General features: G+C 43.4%; 1 long non-coding RNA gene across 1 annotated transcript; it reads left to right on the forward strand.

The window, feature by feature from the left end:
• Positions 1–3,568: 3,568 nt before the first annotated feature.
• LOC117046298 lies at positions 3,569–13,324 on the forward strand. The gene is made up of 3 exons (XR_004426557.1): positions 3,569–3,755; positions 5,890–5,997; positions 13,200–13,324. It is a non-coding gene; the product is annotated as an uncharacterized LOC117046298 (long non-coding RNA).
• Positions 13,325–24,322: the final 10,998 nt, after the last annotated feature.

Below are 24,322 nucleotides of genomic sequence, written 5' to 3' on the forward strand. Positions count from 1 at the left end.
TAAAGTTGCTGAAATTAATCTATTGTTTTGGATAGCAGTCATAATAATGTCAAGAGTTAACTGTCCGAATAAAACTAACTAGTTTTAGCAGAGGACTATGGGTAGTGATAAGCTAGGGTAAGCATCCTGGAGTAGCCTGCAGCCAGATCCCATGCTCTGTCATCAGTACCAGTGTCTCTGGCACTGGAGGGCCAAATGATGCAACCTGAGGGGAGGGTGGATTGAGCCCTGGGGCTTCCGGTTGCCAACCCAAATTGGTAAAAGGGCAGAAAGACTGTTTTCATAAAGCAGTCATAGAAAAAATAATAACCTAATAACTCAGGATTTCACCTTTCACATCCTCCAGTACACACGGACTGTGGCTCAAGCACATTTTACAGGAGAGAGGAAGGGAGGGGACAGGTATATGAAAAGGAAATTTCTCCTCATCTGTGTGACTTTGCGACAAAATTACTTCTTTGGAGAATGAAGCAGAACAGAGTTTTCTCTTACTTTTTTTTTTTTTTTTTTTTAAAGGTATTTGTTTTCCTAACAAACTTCAAAAAGCTGTTGAGAAGGGTGGTAGGTGAAAATGTGCTTTATCATATCTCAACAGCCATATCCTTCAGGAAAACGAGGTGTGCAGTCCCCCCCACCTTCCTTAATACCTACAAGTGAGTCGTCCTAATTCATTTTCCACATGATTACACACTTTCCATTCCAAAGACAAATTAAATAAAAATACCATTAGTATTTACACACACACACACACACACACACACACACACACAATCCACTCACACACAAACCAGTATTGACAAGCTCCTTTCGCTCCCTCCTCCCAGTCTGAGTGCTGCTGTCTTGCATATTCATGTAGGTGCATGTTAGACATTGACACAGCAGCACTTCCAGGGGGAGATTGATTTGTGAACAATGGGACAGAATTAGCCGCTGGGGTTGCAGCACTGCATGCTCACGAAGGATGCTCTGAGAGCTAGATATGGGTATAAATTTGGTTGCATTTTATCACAAATCCATGTCATTTGCACTTCCCAAAACAATGAGATCTGAGAGTCAAAGTATGGATATCCAGATTCTGCGGTGTGCACTTCTCCAACTAAATAACATCAAGTAGTAGTAGTAGTAGTAGTAACAACAACAACAACAACAACTTATTTGTACCCTGCCCATCTGGCTGGGTTTCCCCAGCCACTCTGGACAGCTTCCCACAAAAGATTAAAAATACATTGAAACATTAGTCATTAAAAACTTCCCTAAACAGGGCTGCCTTCAGATGTCTTCTAAACATCAGATAGTTGTTTATTTCCTTGACATCTGAGGGGAGGGTGTTCCACAGGGTGAAAGCGACTACTGAGAAGGCCCTCTGCCTGGTTCCCTGTAACCCCACTTCTCACAGTGAGGGAACCGCCAGAAGGCCCTCGGAGCTGGACCTCAATGTGTGGGCTGAACGATAGGGGTGGAGACGCTCCTTCAGGGATACTGGGCCGAGACCGTGAGGGGAAATTGTGCCTAGAATGCATGCATTGGTGAAAGCAGCACAAGAGATGCATTCTGTTAGAGAAATGCGATTGTAAAAACGGGTCTGTTCAGGGAAATTGCATAGAAAGATGTGTCTGTTAGGAATAATGTGCTCTAAAACACTGGCCGAGCTGGAGGATATGCTAGCAAGCCATGTGCTGGCTTTCTCTGAGATGTTTGAGTGCTGCCACCATCCCACCATCTCTCCCGGCCAATTTTTTTGTGTCTCTTCTAGTAGTGATCTCAGTTCTTCAGTTGTGTGGGCAACATCCAGGCTCAAGAAGGAGGCATCAGGTTTGCAGAATTACAAAAATAAAAGTGAGGAAAGAAACCCTCAGGGAGGAATAAACCCTCTAAAAGCAGCCCAATGAGGACTGAACTTACTCATTCCCAACAGTATATCAGATGATCTTTGGAGGAGGAGAATAGCAAAACCAGCAGGGAGGAGATGGAATATCCTGAGAGAGGGCAAGGTTCCAGCTATCCAGTCATGGGCACAGGCACAACCCACATTGGAGTGTTTGGATGTAAGTGCCCCTTCTTTCTGCCTATTTTAAATAATGTGTTATGCTTCCGATGCTCAATTTGATGCGTGGACCAGCTGCCCAAACAGAACTCTCTATAAGCACTTGGGAAATCAGTTCCATGTAGTTTCATTGGCAAACAGGGGTAGCAGAAGATGTTTATGTAACTCATGCAGCTGGCCGTCGCGAGCATTAGGGTTTCTGCTTTCCTGCTGTGCTGATGCTCAGTTGGGCATTAAAGCTTCAAGCTTTTTCACCCCAGCCCTGAGATCAGCTTTGACGCAGCACTGAAGCAGAAGCCCGGATGCTTCAAGACTGCTGACCAGATGTGGTAAACCATTTTGTTCTTGTTAAGCATATATTTGCTTTGAGAAAATGTTGCTTTTGAATATCAGCAGGCTCCCTCTTCTTTCTTTCAGGTTTCTTCAGTGCTGGTGTCATGTGTTATGCCAGTTTTCTTTCATATGGACTAGAAGCCTGAGGCTGCAATTTCAGCTTATCACAGTCATGCACATTTAGACACACATTTCTCCTTCAGGCCTTCTTCTGCTCCATGCCTCCTGTCCTCTTCCCTAGAATCCTGTTTTCTTTCCCAATTCCTCCTTGATTTCCCCCATCCCTAAAGGGGAACAGCCATAGCTCAGTGGGAGGACATCTGCTTTGCATGCAGAAGGTATCAGGTTCAATTCCTAGTGTCTCCAGCTGGGTGAGACCTTTATCTGAAATCTTGGGAGAGCCACTGCCATTCATTGTAGAGAATACTGAGCTGGATGGAGCAATGTTTTTATTCAGCAAAATGTTTCTACATGGGCCTTTTGCTTCAGGCTTTCTCAACCCTCCTCTCAGGTCCCATTTCTCAGGTCTCTTTCCCCCTGTCCACAGCCTGTTCTGTGAGAGGGATACGGGTCGCACTGTGGTATAAACCACTGAGCCTCTTGGGCTTGCCAATCAGAAGGTCAGTGGTTCGAATCCCTGTGACGGGGTGAGCTCCCATTGCTCTGTCCCAGTTTTTGCCAACCTCACAGTTCGAATGCATGCCAGCACAAGTAGATAAATAGGTACCATTGTGGCGGGAAAGTAAATGGCATTTCCATGCACTCTGGCACTCATCAGGGTGTTCCATTGTGCCAGTAGCGGTTTAGTCTTGCTGACCACATGACCCAGAAAGCTGTCTGTGGACAAACGCCGACTCCCTCGACCTGAAGCGAGATGAGTACTGCACCCCATAGTTGCCTTTGACTGGACTTAACCGTCCAAGGGGCCTTTACCTTTTTACCTTTTACTGTGCCTTTCTTTCAGCAATGCTGACTGTGTGGACTCCCTGTCACAAAGCTTCCCTTACTGCTCACTGCCTGTGATGTCATCACTGCTCCCCACACAGCTCAGTCTGTGATGTCGCTGTTGCTCAGCCTCTGTGACATCAGCACTGCTCAAGCAATTTGGTGCCTGAGGCTTTATCAGTAAGACAATACTTCAGTGTAATCTCCCTCCCTCTCTCTCTCTCTCTCCCCCTAGTAAACTGCAACTTCCTTAACAAGGACTTGGACAAATCAGGAAGTCTGTTGCCACTGATGTTTGGGACCAAAGAAGGCCTTCAGTGTCTTCCTCGATCCAGTTTTCACAAGGATTTGAAAAAAGGCAAAATGAATGTTCATCCATTCTGATAGCAAACCATTCACCTGTTCGACAGAGTGGAATAACGGTTCCTTCCAGGTGAGTAGCTTGCCAGATCAAAAGCTTAAATTACTATGTAGCAGATGGGTGCATGAAGACAAAGCAGGAGGTGAAGGGAGAGGAGGGCTGGTAAGTCCTTTGTGAGTCCGTATATTTCTTTTACATATATGGTCAGAGGGGAAAGGCCCACCCCCTCAAAAAATGCAAAGCCAATTAATTGTGAAAATCTGGAGGTGAGTCCCATTGATATTTGGCCCATCCAGCGATAGAGAGCATCAGGTTTTTGGTGGGCCTGGGAATGTAGCAAATCACAGAACGTTATCTATACAGAAGTGTAAAATTAAAATAATGGCTGGGGTTGGGAAGTGGCTTTGCCCCCTTTTCTGGAAACCCACCTTGAAAAAAGCACCAAACCCCAGACAGACCACTCTTTCACCACCACCATATTTGACTGTCCATTTTAGACATGGCTTAATGATGGCAACATTGTAGATGGAGAACCTGCAGGCTGATACGGAAACATTTCAGTGGTGCCCCATCTGCTGCAGAATTGGCTGCTTCTTGTCACCATGGTTGACAGTCCTGGACTCTTGGAAGATGCCACCTTCGTTGTTGCCTGTGAGAAAAAGAGCAACTGACTTTTCTCAGAGGCACTGGCACACATAGATACTTTTTGAATCTGTCTGGACTTAAAGGCCTTGTGTGCCCCCCCTCCCTCTTTAGATGGCAATGTGCATTACTTCACTTGCTCCCAGATTTGGTAAGCCAATTCTGCTGCTTTTGGGGATCTTTCCTCTCATTCTTCGTAGTGAGGCCCTGGACTTCTGCCCCAAAGTCCTACCTTAATGGTACCACTGCATACCCTTGAGCTCTATGATTGAACTTAGGCCCTGTTCTGATGCTACAAAACTGTTACTTCTTTTTTTGTCTGATTTCTAGACATAAATGCCGCTCCTGGCTTTTTCTAGGGATTCAGAATCTTGTCTTAGTGGCTTGTGGGGTTTTGTTTTTCAACAGACAAACTTTGAACACCTGTGGGACATGGATGCCATGTCACAACCTGGCTTTCGAAAGACCAAACATGTTTCTTCTCATCTTTCATCACCTTATGTTCTGAGGCAATATATGTAGCTCTCCCGTCTCCCGTTACAAAGCTCTGAGAGGAGGGTTTGAGGGCTTAACCTTGGAGCTATCAGGCCTAGATACTTTTGACGCAGTCTGAGAGGTATATGTGTAGCTTAAAAAACAACACCAAAGTATGAAATATTAATATATTCCCCTCTTCCTCCTCCCTCCTCCTCTTCCTGGGAATCTCATCCTGAAAAGGACTTTCAGCAAAATACAAATACATTGTTAGGAAAGTATAAATACAAAATAAATACATCTAACATTTGGCATTTGGGCCAAATAGTTCTCTATGCAAACATGGCTTCATGTCTGGATAAGTATGAAGAAAGGAATGGAGAGGGATCTGCTAAAAAAAATGGATTTACTGGTATTAAATATACACATATTTTTCCTATTGGAAATTAGGCACTGACAGCATAGTAATGTTTTACTACAGCATGTAGTAGTATTATTATAAAGTAATTATTAGCATCTGGCACAGCTTGTTAGCAATATCCATAAATCACACCCAGATTTATTTGAATAAAGATGGACACACATGCCACAGACTGAAATTGATAATTTGGGGATTTTCTAAATCTCTTCCTGCTGTGTTTCATTTTCTTTCAACAGACTTGAATAGTTATGTGTCTTTTTTATATATAAGGCACCATTTGATCAGAAAACAAGAGCTGGTTTATGTTTCTCTTTCATTATACCTGATTGGTAATTCCACATCCAAATTACAAGATTCCACAAGTTTGGTAAATGAATATTTTTTTAAAAAAAGGAACTTCCCATTTTTAGAGATTCTCTCTCTCTCTCTCTCCCTCTCCCTCTCTCTCTCTCTCTCTCTCTCTCTCTCTCTCTCTCTCTCTCTCACACACACACACACACACACACACACTGTTTTTGCTAGCAAAGCTCCCACACATTTCCATGTACTTTCAGTTTGTGAAGCAACCTGAGGGCACTAGTCTACAGGGGAGGGTTGAGGGAATGCTTCACAGTAAAGAGCTGCTTTCTTATGCCGAGCTATAAAATAATCATTTTACATCAGACTCAGGTCAGGTGCCACAAGTGGAGTTTTCACCTGGACTCAAGAACACCTCAAAAGCTCCTGCCCATTCCAACTACTCAAACTTCCCCCAGAAGCCACTCCAGGAAGAACAGGGTAAGCATGGGAGCAGCTTCTGCTACAACACACAGAGCTTAAATGGGAAAGGGAAAATTGGAGATCCCTCATTCATGTACACATGAATGCTTTTGAGAATACACACTGGTGTTTTTTGTGTTGTTGTTTTTAAGGAAACCTGCTCAGCCCTCCATTCAGGTAGCTCAAGAACTACAGGCAGCCCCCCTTTAACGCGAGGGTTGTGTTCCAAGGCACCGCACAGCGGTAAAAACACATATAATTGAAACATATTGAAAAAACCTGCAAACGCCTCACTCTGCCCCCACCCATCCTTTTAGCGGCATTTCAGTGACATCTTTATGACGTTTCTGGGTCACTTTCTGGGTTCAGTGTGACACATGTATACATGGTTGTGCACATATTGAATGTGCATAAACGGGAGGGCTGTCTGCATTCAGTTACTTCAAGAACTATGCAGAATCACTTGTATGCCTCACTGTATGAAAGGATGTGTTGCTCTCTGCTCCCACTCTATCCTTGGCTCTATCTATTCTTTTATCTGGTCCCCAGAGAGGTGATCTATTCCAGGCCTCAAACCCCAGACAAACTCTCTTCGTCCCTCCTTACAGGAAAGTGGGTCTGTCTCACACAATCAGCTTTCCTCAAGAGCCAGCCGAAACTCATCCAAATAAGTCCCCCCCCCAAACCAAAACATCAACAACAACCCTACAAGGACCAGTCCTCTCCTTTTCCAGGCTCACGTGGTTCCTCCAGCCTTCTTGTGCTTTCTCAGTAGCCATTTAGGTTTTTTCTCTCTGTGGTCATCTTTCAAATCCCTTCATCCCCTCACAACTCCTTCAGCCTCCCATACTGGCTGGCTGTTCACTTGGTCTGCCAACTGCTTGCTCACCCCAGGCTTCCCTCTCCCTGTTATGTGTGCATGAAAGCAGGCAAGCAGGCAGGTGACAGCACCGATGACACGTTAACGTTGAAAGACTCTCCTCGGTTGCTTGCTCCAATGGTCTGCTCACTTGTGCTGTGGGCTTCAGTGGCGTAGGAAGGGAGGGGTGTAGGTGGCGGGGCGCCCCGGGCTCCAGGGGAGGGGGGTGACACTCAGCGGCCCCTCCCCCAACCAGCCCTGCCACCCGGCACCCCGTCTGTGCTGCTTTACAGGCGGATGGGGCAGCCCCACAAGCCGCCGCTCGCTCGGCGGCTCGCCCGGTTGCCGTGGGAGCATCAGGGCCGGGCCGGATGCACTGCACATGCCTGGAAATTCTGGGCATGCGCAGTGCATCCAATGTGCATCGTCACATCATGACGCCCCGCCCCCAGGGGAGTGCCTCCGCGCTGCCGCCCCGGGCGGCCAAAAAAGCTTCCTCCATGCCTGGTGGGCTGTCCTGCTTCACTTGCTTTGTCGCCTGAGTTCTGTGTTTGCAGCTTTCTTCCGATTGAAATGCAGAGTGTTTGAGGACTGGGACATGTGCAGGGAAACCAAAATGCTTGTTTACAAAGCTATTGCACTACCAACCTTACTGTATGCTTGTGAAACATGGACCACTTATAAACACCATCTCCAACTCCATGGAAGATTCTACCAATGGCGTCTCCGAAATTTTTTACACATCACTTGGGAAGAAAGGCGAACTAATACCAGTGTACTGGAAGAAGCAAAGATCACCAGTGCTGAAGCAATGATTCTTCAACATCAACTTCGTTGGACTGGACATGTTGTGTGGATGCCTGATTATCGTCTTTCAAAGCAATTACTCTATTCCGAACTTAAAAATGGAAAGTGTAAAGCTGGTGGTCAACAAAAGAGGTTTAAAGATTGTCTCAAGGCAAATCTTAAAAAAAATGTAGTATAAACACTAACAATTTGGAAACACTTGCCTGCAAGCGCTCCAATTGGAGGACAGCCTTTACCAAAGGTGTTGTGGACTTTAAAGACGCTCGAACTCAGGACGAAAGAAAGAAATGTGCTAAGAGGAAGGCACGTTTGGCAAATCCACACCGTGATCAACTCCCACCCGGAAACCAATGTCCCCACTGTGGAAGGACGTGTGGATCCAGAGTTGGCCTCCACAGTCACCTACAGACTCATTGTTAAAACCGTGTTTATGGAAGACAATCTTACTTGTCTATGAGTGATCGCCAAAGAAGAGAAGAAAATGAAGGCATGCTGCAGTCCCATCTGCTGGCAGCCATGCAAACTGCAGAGTGACACCCTTTTTCTAATTACAAAATTGTACATAGGAAGAAAGAAATTGCCCGAGGAAGACTCAGTGGATGGCAATAGGTGCTACAGGAACTCCGCGCACATGGCAGTAGACGTCTGTGCCTCCCGCCAGTTATCTTTCACTGCAGGCCTCAAATGAGTAAGAATGGGTTTTTAATAGCTGTTGCCAAAACCGAAGCCCTTAGTGATCCCATGCCCTTGAATAATAACGAGATGTGATGGTAATTAGAAGAGCAATGGAGTAATTACCTCCATTCTTGCTAAAATATGGTTGGATGGGCTGAAATGAACCAAAGTGTATTAATAAAGAAGGAAGAGATACAGAATCCCATTCATCTCACTGTCAAGTAAATGCTCTGGAAAGGTTAGCTTTATGTAATTTGGATGTTTCCTCATGGGTGCATTAGTGTGTCTGTGCTTTTTCTTGTGGGGATTTTATACTTCAGTCATAATGACAAGGTAGCGGGTGCTTATTTCACTGTAGTTTTGTATATATCCCCAGAAAAGAAATATCCTTAGGTTATACATTTATACCCCTCCCACCTTCGTTAAGGGGAAACAAGGTTGTGCTTTCCAAAGTTTTCTTATATTGTCCAAAAAAAAATGTGGGTTCCTTGTTCTCTTGAAAATTGCCTTGTACTATGAAATCCAAGTAGGTGGCTGTTTGAAAAGCTGTACTGCTCTGTACTGCTGTCTTAGAGTTGGCACTGATAAAATTGGGAGCGACTCTGTTGGATGGAGGAGGCAAGCTTTTCCACACACATGGAATTTTTCTGTTACACGTGGTTTTATAGGCCACCTGGAAATGCACTGCAAACCATCCACTGGTCCATAGACCATTGCTTGAGATTAACTGATTTATTTCATTTCCCTTTAGGGCAACTTTCTGAGACAGAGGATAAAATAGGAACGTTTCCATTCTGTGCATTTCACATCATGGTTTACATTCCTTTGACATCTTGTTAACAACGAAGCTGAAGGCAATTCCTGTTCTTTAAAGCTAAAGCTGACTAATTTTCTATTTTTCTAGCATTATTATTATTTAGAATTGTCCTGCATACACATCGGACTCTCATCCTGCATCATCGTATTGCTGCTGTTTCAAAATAGCCTTTAATTTCGGTTGCAGAGTTATGATTTGCCACATCAGGTGTTAAAATGCGCCAAGCTATTGTCGCCATCGCAGCCATGAAGACAGAACAAATCAAACGATGCTGTTATATAGCCATGCAGGTAAATAGGGTGTTTCTGACAGAATTGTCTAAACTGCAGAGCCCAGGGCTTGCTGATCAGAAGGTCGGCGGTTCAAATCCCTGTGATGGGGTGAGCTCCCCTTGTTCAGTCCCTGCTCCTGCCAACCTAGCAGTTCGAAAGCACGTCAAAGTGCAAGTAGATAAATAGGTACTGCTCCGGTGGGAAAGTAAAACAGCATTTCCATGCGCTGCTCTGGTTTGCCAGAAGTGGCTTGGTCATGCTAGCCACATGACCCAGAAGCTGTACGTTGGCTCCTTCAGCCACTAAAATGAGATGAGCACCGCAACCCCAGAGTCGTTCGTGACTGGACCTAACGGTCAGGGGTCCCTTTACCCTTTACCTAATGGAATTGGAACTCCATAGACCAACACATACATCTTCAGAAGGGTGACACACTCTGGAATAGGTTTGGCAGCTTTGCTCATCACAGATGTCCATCCATTGGATTGTGATTTCCTTGCACTTCTCCTTCTGAAATTACCCCCTCCTTTTAACCAGGACTCCTCCAATAAGTTCCTCCCACCTTTTTTGACTCACCACTGGGTAACTGAAAGGTCTGCGGTTCAGTGGTAGAATATATACCATGCATACAAAACATCTCAGGTTCATTCCTTGGTATCTCCAGGTAGAGAGAGGAGAGACGGCTGTCTGAAATTCTGGAGAGGTGCTACCAGTTACTGTAGGCAATGCTGAATTAGAAGGACCCATGTTCCTGCTCAGGATAAGACAGCTAGTTCTATGTTCCTATAGTCCCAGATGCCGGACAGACAAGGTTTCCCTTTGCTTTGCTGAACCTTTCCCCATTTTGTTCCTTGTTGTGGGAGTGGCTGCCAAGTCCCAATGCTTCTGTTGGCTTCTGTTCCTTCCCCATCAACTGCATCTGGTATTTATGCAGGTGTGGGGGAGCCTGAAATGCTCCAAATGGCCAGCCACCAAAACCATGTCCCGGCTGTGTTTACTTCTGGCCGAGCCAGTTGCAAAGCGACGTCGCAGCAGACACCCGCTGCCTCTGCCTCTTCACAGCTGCATTTCACGCCCTTGCGGATTGGTATGTGGGTGAGTTTCCATCTGACTTTTCAGCTTGGTCCAACATCTTAAAAAAGGACCGCATTAGAAAAAAAGAACTCACACTTGCCTTTTAAGTGCGCTGTGTAATGAAGGAATGCATTGATTTGGAGAAATGTTTCATCTCAAGTCAAGTTTTCATGTCTTAATGTATGCATGGATTTAAAAATAAATGCTAAACTCTTTCTGCCCCTCTATAGGTGGAAGCAGTTTCTAAAAGAAAGATGGAACAGATGTTAGGGGCTTATCCACACTTTTGCTTGACCTGTATTTTGAACGTATTGAGCACTGATTAATACCCTTGGGTCTGAGAGCTTTTCTCGCTCCGTGGCTGGGCTTGTAAAAACTTGATCTTACTGCTGAATCAGATTTTATCAGGTGCGTGGAAAAGCTGGAGAGAGATTTTGCTTAACTGAGCTTAAAATCATAGGATTTTTACAAGGCACAGCCATGGAACAACAAGGAAAGCTCTCAGACCTGGAGGAATCAATCAGGGCACAATATGATCAAAAAGCAGGTGAAGCAAAACTGTGGATGAGCCTTGTGTTGCTGTTGTTGTTGTTGTTGTTGTTGTTGTTGTTGTTGTTGTTGTTTGGGGGGGAGTTGAATAGGTTTCAGTTTGATTCTCACTAGGGTTGCTGACTCTCTGAACCTAGGGATGAAGCAAAGAGTAGCAGTGTGGAGAAAGTCTTGAAAACCTTCAATATCTGGCAGATGAAAGGAGGCACTGGAGATGAGGGTGACCAGCCCTGTGCAGAGCTTGTCTGAGACCCAGGTTGGGAGTCTTGTTATAATATTTTTTTGGCATGACAGTGTAGGTTTGGCAGGCCCCTGGTGGGCTCCGCCAGCTAGCCTAGACTCTGGTTTTGAGTAATTCATAGGGAAATTGACATTGGAGCTCGGTTTTGCTCCTCCAATGAATTTTTCATGCATCCTTGCATGTAGTTAGCGATATTAATTATTGGCTTTTCAATGTGCTCTTGTATTGTTCTTATTTTAAAGCGGTTGACTCATATTTCAGGAGCAGGCAGACTCTGACGTGGGTGATGGCAGGAAATTGCATTTCGCTCAGTAAGCTTCCTTTATTGTTTTCTCCATTTCCCTTTGTTTTCCAAATCCATTTCTCATTTGTGCACCCTCTCTGATGTGTTCTTGGGTGGCACATCAACAGGAAGCGCAAGGGCATGATAGCGATCTGTGGCATGTGTCTGACAGGCAGCCCATTGTTTGCTAAGATACAGGGGGCTGCCTTATTATGAGAATCAGGATCAGGATCATGCAGAATCAGGTAGTAAACCAGGGTGCAAGACTTCTGGGATGTGCTGGCTCAGAATGCAGTGGAGGAGCTACAATTGGCAGGTGCTCACAATTCTCCCACATGTAGTAAAAGTAGAAAGACAGTGGGAATGGGTTAGCACAGGCATCCATCGAAATTTGCTTTCAGAAAGCTAATGTGGTGCTTAGATTATCTCTTCATTGAACATTCATTCAGATTTGTTTACAGGGCGGTTATATGACAATGAACATTCACCCTGATTCACTTGCAGGGTGTTTACACATCCCCATTATTCATTCATTTATCCTGGTGTTTCCCAAACTTGGGTCTCCAGCTGCTTTTGGACCACAACTCCCATCATCCCTAGCTAGCAGGACCAGTGGTCAGGGATGATGGGAGTTGTAGTCCAAAACCAGCTGCAGACCCAAGTTTGGGAAACATTGCTTTATCCCAATGCATTTCCCTGTCACATTCATAATCACAAAACCTTTTTATTCCAAGTGAATTTGCTGTGCTAGGGCAAGTGTGGGGAACCTTTGGCGCTCCAGATTTTGATGAACTACAACTCCCATCAGCCCCGGCAAGCATGCTCATGGGCCAGGGATGACAGGAGTCGTAGTTCAGCAACATCTGGTGGACCCAAGAGTGGCAGAGCACTTTACTCATCATCATGAAAACAAAATTTCTGGAATGTGTTTGAAACGCCACTCATAAAACAGCAACTCTGTAGGCACCTCTAGCCTTCTTCCGGTTGTGTGAGTTTACTTACATGCAGGGAGCTTTTCAAATCAGGGGGAACATAGCAAAACTTGCTCACCTGTTTATGATGGATGATAACCCACCACCTCGTTCTGTGTGATACGTGAAATGGCTCTGAAACAGGCTGCTGGTCACCTATCCCAGGAATATGTATTCTCTGCTGTCTGCTGGCAGCTTTCCAAGCAGAGTTCCTGCCACTTTTGATCCTACAACCCCTCCCCTGGTTATTCAGATTGTACAGCCTGGCTGAACTTTTGTTCCCTTGTGCTCTCAAATATTCCATGGCCAGAGCTTTTGAAAAATCACATGGATAGTATCGTTGCTATTTTTTAAGTCAGTGTATTGCATCAAATTCAGAGCTAATGCTATGTTACTGACCCAGTAACTCAGGGGACGACTGCAGCGCCACCTGCCCTTTCTCCATGTTCAGTGCGACACTGACATCTTCCGGCCCTTAACCCTGCCAATCTCGGAAGCAGGGCCAGTGGGTTTTCTTTTTTTCCCTTTTAGAGCAAAGATGAAGCATAATTAGCTTGGTGAGAGCTATATCGATCTTCCTCCCGTCTCAGTTCCTCATATTCTGCCAGAAGCGTGCTCCAGTGCTTTGTGTGACCCATTTTGCTAACAAACGCCTCTTGTTTTTAATCGCAGGCTCTTTGCTATGATCAAGACAACTGAAGCAGCTATTAGGAGCTTGTCACAACAGTCCAACAGGGCAGTCTCTGATAAAATTCTGTGCAAAGTGACTAGCTATTAGGAATAAAGCAAAATGCCTCAGATACATTTAAGCAAGCTGTGGTTTTAATTTCCTACGGCTGTTGTCCAGCTGGGAAATATAAATGATACACACACCCCCGGGAAATCTCTCATAGTTGATTTAACTAAGGTAAAGCTGATTGCAAATGCATTAGGTGAAATTCAATGCTCTATTGACTTCAGAGGGTCACTTCTGAGTTTGGCTTAGTTGGATATCAGGCTGAATTATGATATCACAAAGACTAACGGGTTTGCTGTGTCATGAACTTCCATGGGCAAGTAAAGTAACATTAGACAAAAAAAAGCTCCATTTGTGGGAAACCTAGCTAGATGGGCGGGGTATAAATAATAAATTATTATTATCAATTATTCTTATTACTCAAGGAAGTGAGCCAAGCCACATGCTGTAGAGGAAGGCAGCAAGGCTACTGTAAGGACGTTCAGTGGTTGCTTATGAGTAAAAAGCCAAACACAGAACTTCTAAGCTAAGTTCTTTATTGTGCAAGTTATGTACAGTGGAGCAAAAGTTCAAACGTCCATCTCATCCCTCTGCAGAGTCCAGGAATGAACCCTTCCAGTTCTTTGTCCAGCAAAAGAGGTGCGGGATTTTAAACCCACGCCTCCCCCTTCCACGTCCTTCCTGCCTGCGCCCTCAGAGCGTGGGAACCTGACCCCGTTCCCCACTATCCCCTTGGCGTTCAGGCTCTGAGATCCTTTCAGAGCCCCTGCACCGCCTTCCTGCCTCTAACTCCCCCTCCCCACTGGAGGAATGGTCGCTTCCGGAACTTGGATGGGGAGGGCAAACTGGTAAACAGAGGAGGGGGTTCTCTATATCGCAAACGCTCCCACGATTCTGCCACCCGCGGGGAGGGGAGTTTCCTGACAGCTACATTTATAGATAAATGTGAAAGCACTGATCTTGGGATGCCTCTGGCTCCAATCGTATGCACACTTTCATGTGAGTTACAGGTAGGTAGCCGTGTTGGTCTGCCATAGTCAAAACAAAATAAAAAATAAAAAATAAATCCTTCCAGTAGCACCTTAGAGCAGTGTTTTTCAACCACTGTTCCGCGGCACACTAGTGTGCCGCGAGATGTTGCCTGGTGTGCTGTGGGAAAAATTGAAAAATTACTTTATATATAGTCAATATAGGCACAGAGTTAATTTTTTTAACATTTTCTAATGGTGGTGTGCCTCGTGATTTTTTTCATGAAACAAGTGTGCCTTTGCCCAAAAAAGGTTGAAAAACACTGCCTTAGAGACCAATACCAAGAACAAACTTAGTTGGTCTCTAAGGTGCTACTGGAAGGAATTTTTTTTATTTTTTATTTCATGTGAGTTAGTTCAGCTGAGCTCAGTTGCCCTTAACATCCGAGCAAATATGCACAGGAGGACCAGGCTACATAACTGCTCTGCAAAAGAGAAATGATTGCAATGAAGAAACAGGAGAGGAACCCACAAGGAAGCAATTTGGCCCTGCATCACAGCAGGACATTTCGTGGGAAACAATCCTGGAAATGAAAGCAACTGGAAAAAAAGACAGATGGCCAAATTATATTGGGAAAGAGCAGGGCAACAACTTGGAAATATTTGGGATAATAGTACAACCCAGCCCTGTGATCATTATAGCAATGATTTTCCATAAAGGAAAATGAAAAGCTTCAATCATATGAGGCATTTAAAATCAACCACTTAAAAGGGTATCAGCACTGAAGACTCCGGGCAGGAATAATTCTGGAAAGGAAACAAACAGATTTTCTGATCTAATGTGTCTTTTCCATATAATAAAAGGGGCAGGGCAGCAGTAATGGGAATAGCCTTGACACACCAAGTTTTATGAGATGCATCCTAGAAGAAAGTAAGCTTGTTAATGGATTTGAAATGGATAGGTTATTGGGATTCCCAGATTCCCCGGAATTTCTTTTCTTTTTTAACAATAATTTTTATTAGTTTCCAATTACAATAATCCAATGGTAGCCTCATTATAACAATGCCAAATTATAATACAATTTCTAATCCCAATCATTCAAATGCCAAATTATAAAATTTAGGTGGCCTCCCACATGCTAGAATTGATGGTTTCATGATTTACATACTTTGTTTCTGCGTTCCAAAATTTTATTCATCTCAGTAACATTCCCTTATACAACAACTGCAATATTAATGGCATCCATTCATCTTGACACATTAAATTCTAAAGCTATAGGTGAAGCATTCAAACTATATCCTTTTTCCTCCTGTGTGTGACAATTATCCATCATGCCTTGGGAGGAGCTAATATCCCACTGTTGTTTCAGAAGTTCTCCATTGCTCCATTCCCCAGATTTTCAGCCACAGTTCAAAACTCCGGATGAGATAGGAGGAGGAGAAACTACTACTACTTTTCAAACCTGCATGATTGGGGATCTTCTTTTCTTTCTTTTTCCTGTTCAAGAATGTCCCCATCCCAATTCGCATACAGGCTTCAAAGATGTGCTAAAAGATGCTAACAAACTGAACAGAAACTTGTTACATTAGCACCACCTGCTTTAAAGAAGCCCAAGATTATGGGTCAATTTGCATGTCCAAAGTTTCCTATCTTTTTCTATGCCTACCTAAAGGAGAGAGACCGGCCACCATAACTTTGTGCTCCTGTGGCCTGGCCCAAAGATTGAACACTGATGTTGCCAGCCTGAAGATGAGAGACTTGCAATCTCCTGCCACCTGCCAGAAGGTGAGACAATTGGCCATTATTACCTCATGCTGATGTTGCCTACTTCAAGGAGCAGGCTGGCGATTGTGACCTCATGATGATGCTGCCCAGCTGAAGGAGAACTGTTGCCTGTTGTGACCTCAGGCTGAAGTTGCCTGCTTGAAGACTGACTGGATCAAGTTCTGTCCACCAGAAGGAGAGAGTCACTGGCCCCTGTGTCCACCCTTTGACAACCTCTTTCATGAGAACCTTTGCATCTGAAATACTACAGGAAGGGTTCCTTTTCCTTATTATTCCATCCTTCCACATTCAGACTGCCAGAGAGGCACTGCCATCTAGCTGAGTTTTTTCAAGATGTGGGATGACTACCCTCTAGCTGTCAGACAGTAGCAGTCTCTCCTTGTGCTAAACTGACCTGCTCCCTCAGTCCATTAACAGGGACCGTTGAAGAGCTAGGAGCCACCATTTTGAAATGAGAAAGAAGCAGAGGCAGAGAGTCAAGTGAAGAAAAATTTGCAGTTATGGAAAGCCATTGCTAAATGTAAAGCAAAGCTAAATTTTATAAAGCTAAAACTCAGCCTGGGAGAAAATTAAAATGCTGGATATTTTTTGACATTGCGAAAAGCAAGACCAGCCTTGCAAACAGGAAGTTTGCCACCTCTGCGGGGGGAAAGGGGCTCATGCTGAGCAGTGGTGGGGCCAACTTCTTTCACTCTGCAATAAGAGAACTTGCCTCTCAGTTGTCCAGCAACCAATTTTCTCCTCCCTGAAACACCTCAGATGCAGCACTAGGGTGGTGTGTGTGGGGAGCAGGGATGGAAGTCACGGCAAGAAAGTCTGGTGAAATTATAAAGTTTCTTGAGCAAAAGGAGACAGGTGGTAATGGCCCACACATCCCTGCAGCTTTGGAGGAGAAAAGCTCTGATGAGGCTAATAGCTGTTCCAGACTGGCACTGTTTTCGGGTGTGATTCTATCACATACTGACAAATCCACTTAAAGTTCTGCACTTAAAGTTGCTATGGAGTTCTTGCACAAACAAACACCCCCCCCCATTGATGTTTTGCAATGTGAAAAGAGATGGGGAAATGCGCTGCAAAGTGTGGCATAACATTTGCAAGAATAAAGATTGTTTAACCAATATGATTGTGGGTTTGTAACCCTCCTGGGGATATTACGTTGAAGAACAGGTAATAAAAAAGCAAGTAAATAAATAATAAAAATGACCTGTCCACAAACAAATCTGAATGAATGTTTAGTAAACAGGTCATTTAGATAATAATAATAATAATAATAATAATAATAATAATAATAATCCTTCCAGTAGCACCTTAGAGACCAACTAAGTTTGTTCTTGGTATGAGCTTTCGTGTGCATGTTATCTGAAGAAGTGTGCATGCACACGAAAGCTCATACCAAGAACAAACTTAGTTGGTCTCTAAGGTGCTACTGGAATGAATTTTTTTATTTTTTATTTTGTTTTGACTATGGCAGACCAACATGGCTACCTACCTGTAACAGGTCATTTAGATGTGACTTAATATCATTTCTCGGAGCATTTTTGAACACTGGGTTCAGTACAGTACTTAAAAACATATGATTCCTCAGATCAGGGTGGCAGATCTGTGAGGTTCAGTAGTGTTATCAGAGGAAACTCTGTTTGATCTTCCACTTTATCCTTAGCTAAGGGAATTTATTGGTTGAACAAAGGATGTTCCTGTTCCCCAAGACAGTACTGTTTGGAACACACTGAACAGAGAGAGAGAGAGAGAGAGAAGTTTCGGCTCACGGCTTGCACACACCATTCTGCCCACGTGCTTTAATCCTGAGGTAGAAATGAGGACAACACAAGCAATAAGATGGCAATTCACACAACATGATGATTCAGTTGCTTGTCCCCATGCTGGGGCTCCTAGCCAGGGTGCCAATTAGAGACCGTTTCTGAAAAGTTCAGTTGAAAATCTCCCACTTCTTTCAACTTTCACATTTTGCAATAAAACACAGGGAGGAGAATGGGGAATTAAATATAAGAAGGCATCCCAAAGGGAAAAAAATAACAACCAGGTACTGGTAAAGTGTGTGTTGTGTGTGTGTGTGTGTGTGTGTGTGTGTGTGTGTGTGTGAGAGAGAGAGAGAGAGAGAGAGAGAGAGAGAGAGAGATGCTAGGGATGTGTGTAAAACGCTCCCCAACCCCCCATTAGAAATGTTTTACTAATCTTACCAAACTTCCTGCTTCTCCCGAAACTCCTACAGATGTACTGCCTGAACAGAACCTTCCAAATTCACTATATATTGTATGTAGCTTTAGGCAACTTCTGCTCAGAAAATGATCAAAATCTGGGTAGCCTACATGGTGACATCCAGATCATGTGGACTCCAGCTCCCATCATCCCCAGCGAGCATGGCCATTGTTCAGGGATGATGGGAGTTTTAGTCAAACAATACCTGGATGACATCACCTTGGCTACCCTGATCAAGACTCTTCCTTCCTCCCCACACAAAAATCCTACCATTGTCTCACCTGAGCATGAACTTCTAAATTTGGGTCAATTTCCCCCTCAGACAAAGTTTGGTAGCAACTTATAAATATAGGAAACCTCCCAGGGAAACATGGATGATTTTATCAAATCAAATCAAATCAAATAATCCAGTACAAACTTGCTTGTGGTGATCCATCAAGCTGAATGAAGCCTAATAGTCATGACTGTGATCTTCCAGTTTCTTAATAACCTTCCTGTTTTTTTCTAGTCCTGGGCAAGAAGTGAAAACAAATACTGATTCAAATTGGGGGCATGTATGTTGCATGAACTGTTTTGTGCCTCAAGAAATTTCATCATCTTTGTTGGTGAAACTTGAGAAAATGCTGCTAGAGGATATCTGGGGTTTTTTAAAGACTTTTTATATCTTGGGACCTAGTGATGGGCTGGAAAGCACAGCTGATTGGCCACAAGAGTCTATGACATCGACACGTGATTATATTTTGAACAGAACAACTCCCGCCTTTTCATATAAAAGCAATATGGTGCCAAATCAGCAGCACCTGCAGAGAAAAACAGCAGTGAAATAGCACAGAAAGAAATGTGTGAAAGAGCGAAGGTGTTTTTGCCATCTCTTTATGGCATTGGTTGCCCATGTGATGTTTGTGGGTGCACATTTGCTGCAGAAGCTTTCCCTGGGTCCCATTCACCATCCCACCCCCAATGAAGTTAGTTTTGTAAGGAAGTTTGGGTGCATTTCTGCTTGTGCAATGGGCCTCCACCCCCCCTCTTCTCCCCTACATATGCCCCACACCCTCCCCAAATCTGCTACAGGGCATTGGGGGCATCTCCAGAACCGTTTCAGGTGAAGCATTGTGGGATGAGAGAGGGAAAGAGTCCTCTAGCAAAAGCCTAAATCATTTTGCTGATGGGATGGTTACTGAGAGCTACATTGGATATGAGCCCTTTTGTTGTAGTAGCACAGCATGTGCATGTCTGCAGTGAGCATATGGCACCCGTGACAATTTTTCCAGCATGCAGTGGTGTGGCCAGGCCCTACCAGGTTAGTGTCCCCTGCTTTATAAGATTGCATTCTTGATTTGAACTAAATCTCATGAAAACTTAGCCTAGCATGGGGACAAACAGGCATTTTATCAAAGTGAGTTGCCATATATAATGAGAAGACTGGCTTTTGTTTGATGCGCGTCACCACAGGCCTGCTAGAGATGATTGGTCATAGCAGGGGCATCCAGACTTGTGTCAAATTTTTGCTTCTGGTGAAATTGAGAAGTGAAAAGAAGTGCACATAGTTGGCAAGGGAAATCCCTCGGATGAATAGGGACGCATGATAGGAAGCTGCAGATTGTGGTTTCAAGAGCCTACAGCTGTACTTCATTCCACAAGAAATGTGTCCACTTTCAGTTTTGCTTGGTATGTTTTTGTTGTTTTTTTTAATTGGGGAAAGCCTTACAAAGTTGCTGCTCCATTCTCACGAGTAATTTGCAACAATTTGTTTCAGCTCGCTGCATTCTTCCTTACAAGCAAAGCACAGAATGGAATGTTGCTGTTGATGTTTGCATCACTGCTAAATAACACAGAAGGCAAATGAAACATATTTAGCAGATGTTGGCATGCTATTATGCTGCTGTTGTGCTCCCCACACTTTTGCCCCTCAACAAGTCACTGGGGCGAGCTTCACACAGAAGTGGCACTTTCCACGGCCTTCGTGCGCTGGAATGCTTGAGTGGCGTAATCCTCCATGTGGCATTTTCGCAGGCTCATTTGAAGAGTTAGAAAGCAGTCGCAAACATCGGTCAAAAGGCTTAGCATAGGTCTTCTTAGCTATATGCGTTCACAAGGCTGAAGGACTTTTTCAGGATGGAAAGCAGGGCATTTGCTTGTATCCCAGAAAGAGCCTCTCCCTTGGTTCAAGGCTAACAAGTGATCCTTTCCCCAATACACAGCTGTTATGGATGGGGAGTGTGGAAAAGTGTGTGCTCCCCACATGGGGGTGGGATTAGTGGGCCATGTAGACAGCAGTTGGGAACTACATGTAGGCTGTGGGTTACTTACCTGTGACCAAAGAGGTGGACATGCCACTATTTGATCACAACACAAACTGCCCAAAATGACCCTTTAGCAAAACCAGCAATGTATGAGCTATATATATATATATATATATATATATATATATATATATATAGGCTTTTCATAAGCTCCCATATATTACCAAAGATATTGAATTCTTCCAACATCCTTGTAGCTCAAATGATGTGAACTAAGACCATTTTTTTCTAAAGAAATGGAAAAAAGCTAAGTAATGAGAAAAATCTGTTCATACTACTTAAACACAGTTGGTCTTAGATTTTATAGATTTCCGTACAGAGTGATTCCGATAAGTTCTGTAATATATATATATATATATATATATATATATATATATATATATATACACATAAAGTCAGGCTATAGCGCTCTAGTTTATTTTGCTGTTCTTCTCTTTAATTTAGTGTTGATTATGAGGCATAAAAAGACAGTTCCAATTAAATTTACACCATACATCAATTGCCCATGGCAGACTGAAAATGCAATAATCTCTTCCAAAGATTGCAATAATCTTTGTACTGTGTGTCTTTTTGCAGCCAAGCATCAGTAAAAGACAGAAACTCAGGGAAGATGGATTCCATCCCTTTGTTAACATTCCCTGTTAGAAAGCCAAGTGCCTGTAGGAATCCCACATCTTTTAAAATGTCCACATTTTAGCTCATTGTCCTTCACTGAAATGATGGAAATCAGCAATAAGGAATGAAGAGCTTTGGTTTTAAGCCTTCCCAGTGAAAAATAGTTTAGAATTCATTTGGTAAAGCTGAATTCTGAATGGGTAAACTACCCTCTTTTTTAAAGTTTCCAGTGAATATTTCCTCTGTTGTTGTTGAGTTTAAGGGGAAAAAACTTGAATAAATGATTGGACACCTACTCCCTTGAGAACTTCTGAATGAAAGTTGCTTTAGATGTTGTGATTGAATCCAGAAATGAAATGTTGAGGCACAAGTTCTGAACTGAAAATAACTGCTAGGATTTGCAAATGAATATTTCCACGTTCTGTTTATAACTAAAGTCAATCCTCCAGTGTGAACAACTTTCATCCTAGGATTATTTGGGGGTGGCCAGTCACACCGCATCCCTCATCCATGTGTCTGGTTGGCCCTGTGCTGGTTTTGAAGCCTAGAACCATTTGCAGTAGAGATTCTGAGTCCTTACAGTCCATACATCCATATCATGTGCTGAGGGTGTCAATCTTTGTCTACATCCACACAGCAGGGTATTCTGTTTTCCTAACATTTTTTTCCTAACTGTTAATTTCTGGGCTTTCACATGATGTAAAACTCACTTCCAGAAATATAGCAGAATATAATGCAAGTTTAGTGCTCCTGTCCATGTTATTTACTTCCAGAAGTAATCCATTTGCAAACAACATGGAAATGAGTACTAAATTTGTGATATATTCTGCTACATTTCTGGAACAGGCTCTTATGTTGTGTGAAAGCTCAAACATAATGTGGAAATTAACAGTTAGGGAAATGTTGAGGGGAAATGGAATAAACCGCTATGTGAATGCAACCTAAGATACCCCCCTCCCAATTTGCCCTGGATAGGTGAGGCAGACTAACCCAATGCATTTCCTTTTCCATCTCCTCTCCAACCAGCTGGCCCCAACACAGATGTGGACAATGCCTTTCTATATAAATGTAGAATCCAGAATCCACGGTCACTTACAGACTCATTTTTAAAACCATGTTTATGGAAGACAATCTTACTCGGCTACAAATGATCACCAAAGAAGAAGATATAAACGTATATATGTCAGGGTTTTATCAAGCACCCAGATTCACACGAGTGTTTAAGGGTGTACACCTGCCATTTGCACATACCTTTGTTGTCAGAAAGCACAAATCTACCCCATGATTTCTGCATTAAAAATGGAGCCATGAAGATAAAACCATACAATTTTCCAGAACAACTGCAGTTCCTTTTCCTTGGCTGAGCTACTTATCCTCTCCAGCCTCTTATTCTAGTCCTGAATTCACGAAGGCATCTAATTTTACTGCTCAACACTATGATCATCTTTCACCTCTATTGCTCCTTTCATTGGCTTCCCTTTCTCTATAATAACCTCTCCAACTCCTGGTACTTTTATGCAGGATCACCAGTTACTCTTTCTTTTTGCTTAGTGCCCTTTCTTTCTCTGTGTGTGCTCCCTACCTTGTCTCTCTGTTGCTTCTTATTACCCCCATAATCTGTTGCCAATTCCCCTCTTTTTCCCCTTGTGGTCCCTTACCAGAGGAATATATATGGGGAAGGACCATAGCAGTGCACGAGTGTCACATGCAAAAGCTTCAGTCTCCAGCATCTCCAGGTAGCGTTAGGGACAGGGCCGGATTTAGGTTTGATGAAGCCCTAAGCTACTGAAGGTAATGGGGCCCTTTATATGTCCAGCTGCCCTTTGTCAACAACAAATTGTCGCTGGTTTTTGTATTGAATATATGCTACATGGTAATTTATGGACCTAATAGGTATCTAAAGCCACAATGGGATCAAAATAAATAAATTATGTATTACATGAAATCAATCAGTAGGCATAAGACTCATACCCTTAGTCTATGATGCCTGACTATCAGTCTACAAGCACTCTTTAATATTAGATAACAGGTACAACAGTTTGACCTACATTCAACTGTGCTGCACTGCAGTCTGCAGCTGCATGCTACATGTTGCCTTGCAACCAGACCATGCAGAATGTAGGCACCCTATATATAGAGATGAGCAAACCAAAATAAAAAATAAAAAAAATCCTTCCAGTAGCACCTTAGAGACCAACTAAGTTTGTTCTTGGTATGAGCTTTCGGGAGCAGGCTAGCAGGCGGGGCCCATTATTTACATCATAGGAGCCTACACAACACAAAACACTGTTGCTGCATGTAGGTTTTATTTTATTTGTTTTTTTATCTTATATTTTGGAAATGTACATCCAATTGTTTTTCTTTTAAAAAAATGGGGGGGCCAAGAGAGTGGGGCCCTAAGCTATAGGTTGTTTACCTTATATATAAATCTGGCACTGGTTAGGGAAGACCCCTTTCTGAATCCCTGGAAAGCAAGTCTAGATAAAACTGTGTAAGATCTGACTTGGTATAAGGCATCTTCCTATATGTCCCTTGTGACCCCTTACTGCTGGGATTTCTTGCCCGAACCATCTAGCTAAATATTTCTCATCCAAGTGCCTCATTTGAGATTCATCTCTGAATTCAAACACTTCTGCACTGATCCCCTTTTTCTTCATCTTCACATTGCTCCAATTCCCAATCCTTGTGTCACTATTAGATGGTGAACCCTCCATTAGACTGTCTTGGGTTTTTCCTACATAAAATGCCTCAACGATTCTTGAAAGAGTCTCTCATAACAGAAGATTCTTTGCTCCACTTCTGTGAATTATACTATAGTTGTTGCAGTCGCCAGAAGTCCCCTCCCCACCCACACACTCAGACTCAAGACAGTGAATGGGCCAAATCATAGGCACAGTTTTAGCCAAGCATTTGAAAGCCAGTTTCTCTAGACTCAGAGCATGCTTGCTACTAATATGAGAGCTGGAACACTGGAATTCTTGAGTCATTTGTTTGGTCTACATTTGAAAGCAAACCAACCGAAGTCACGCTTCCTTAACTAATACACAGATCAAAACACAGTAACTCTTTGGCATTTCACTTTCCCAAATTTGACAGTTCTCAGCTCAAAAGAATGTCCAAACATGCATATCATTTTAGATTAAAATGCAACAAGGACACATGTTGTTGTT

The sequence above is a fragment of the Lacerta agilis genome, chromosome 5, assembly GCF_009819535.1.
Source record: "Lacerta agilis isolate rLacAgi1 chromosome 5, rLacAgi1.pri, whole genome shotgun sequence".
Taxonomy (NCBI): Eukaryota; Metazoa; Chordata; class Lepidosauria; order Squamata; family Lacertidae; genus Lacerta; species Lacerta agilis.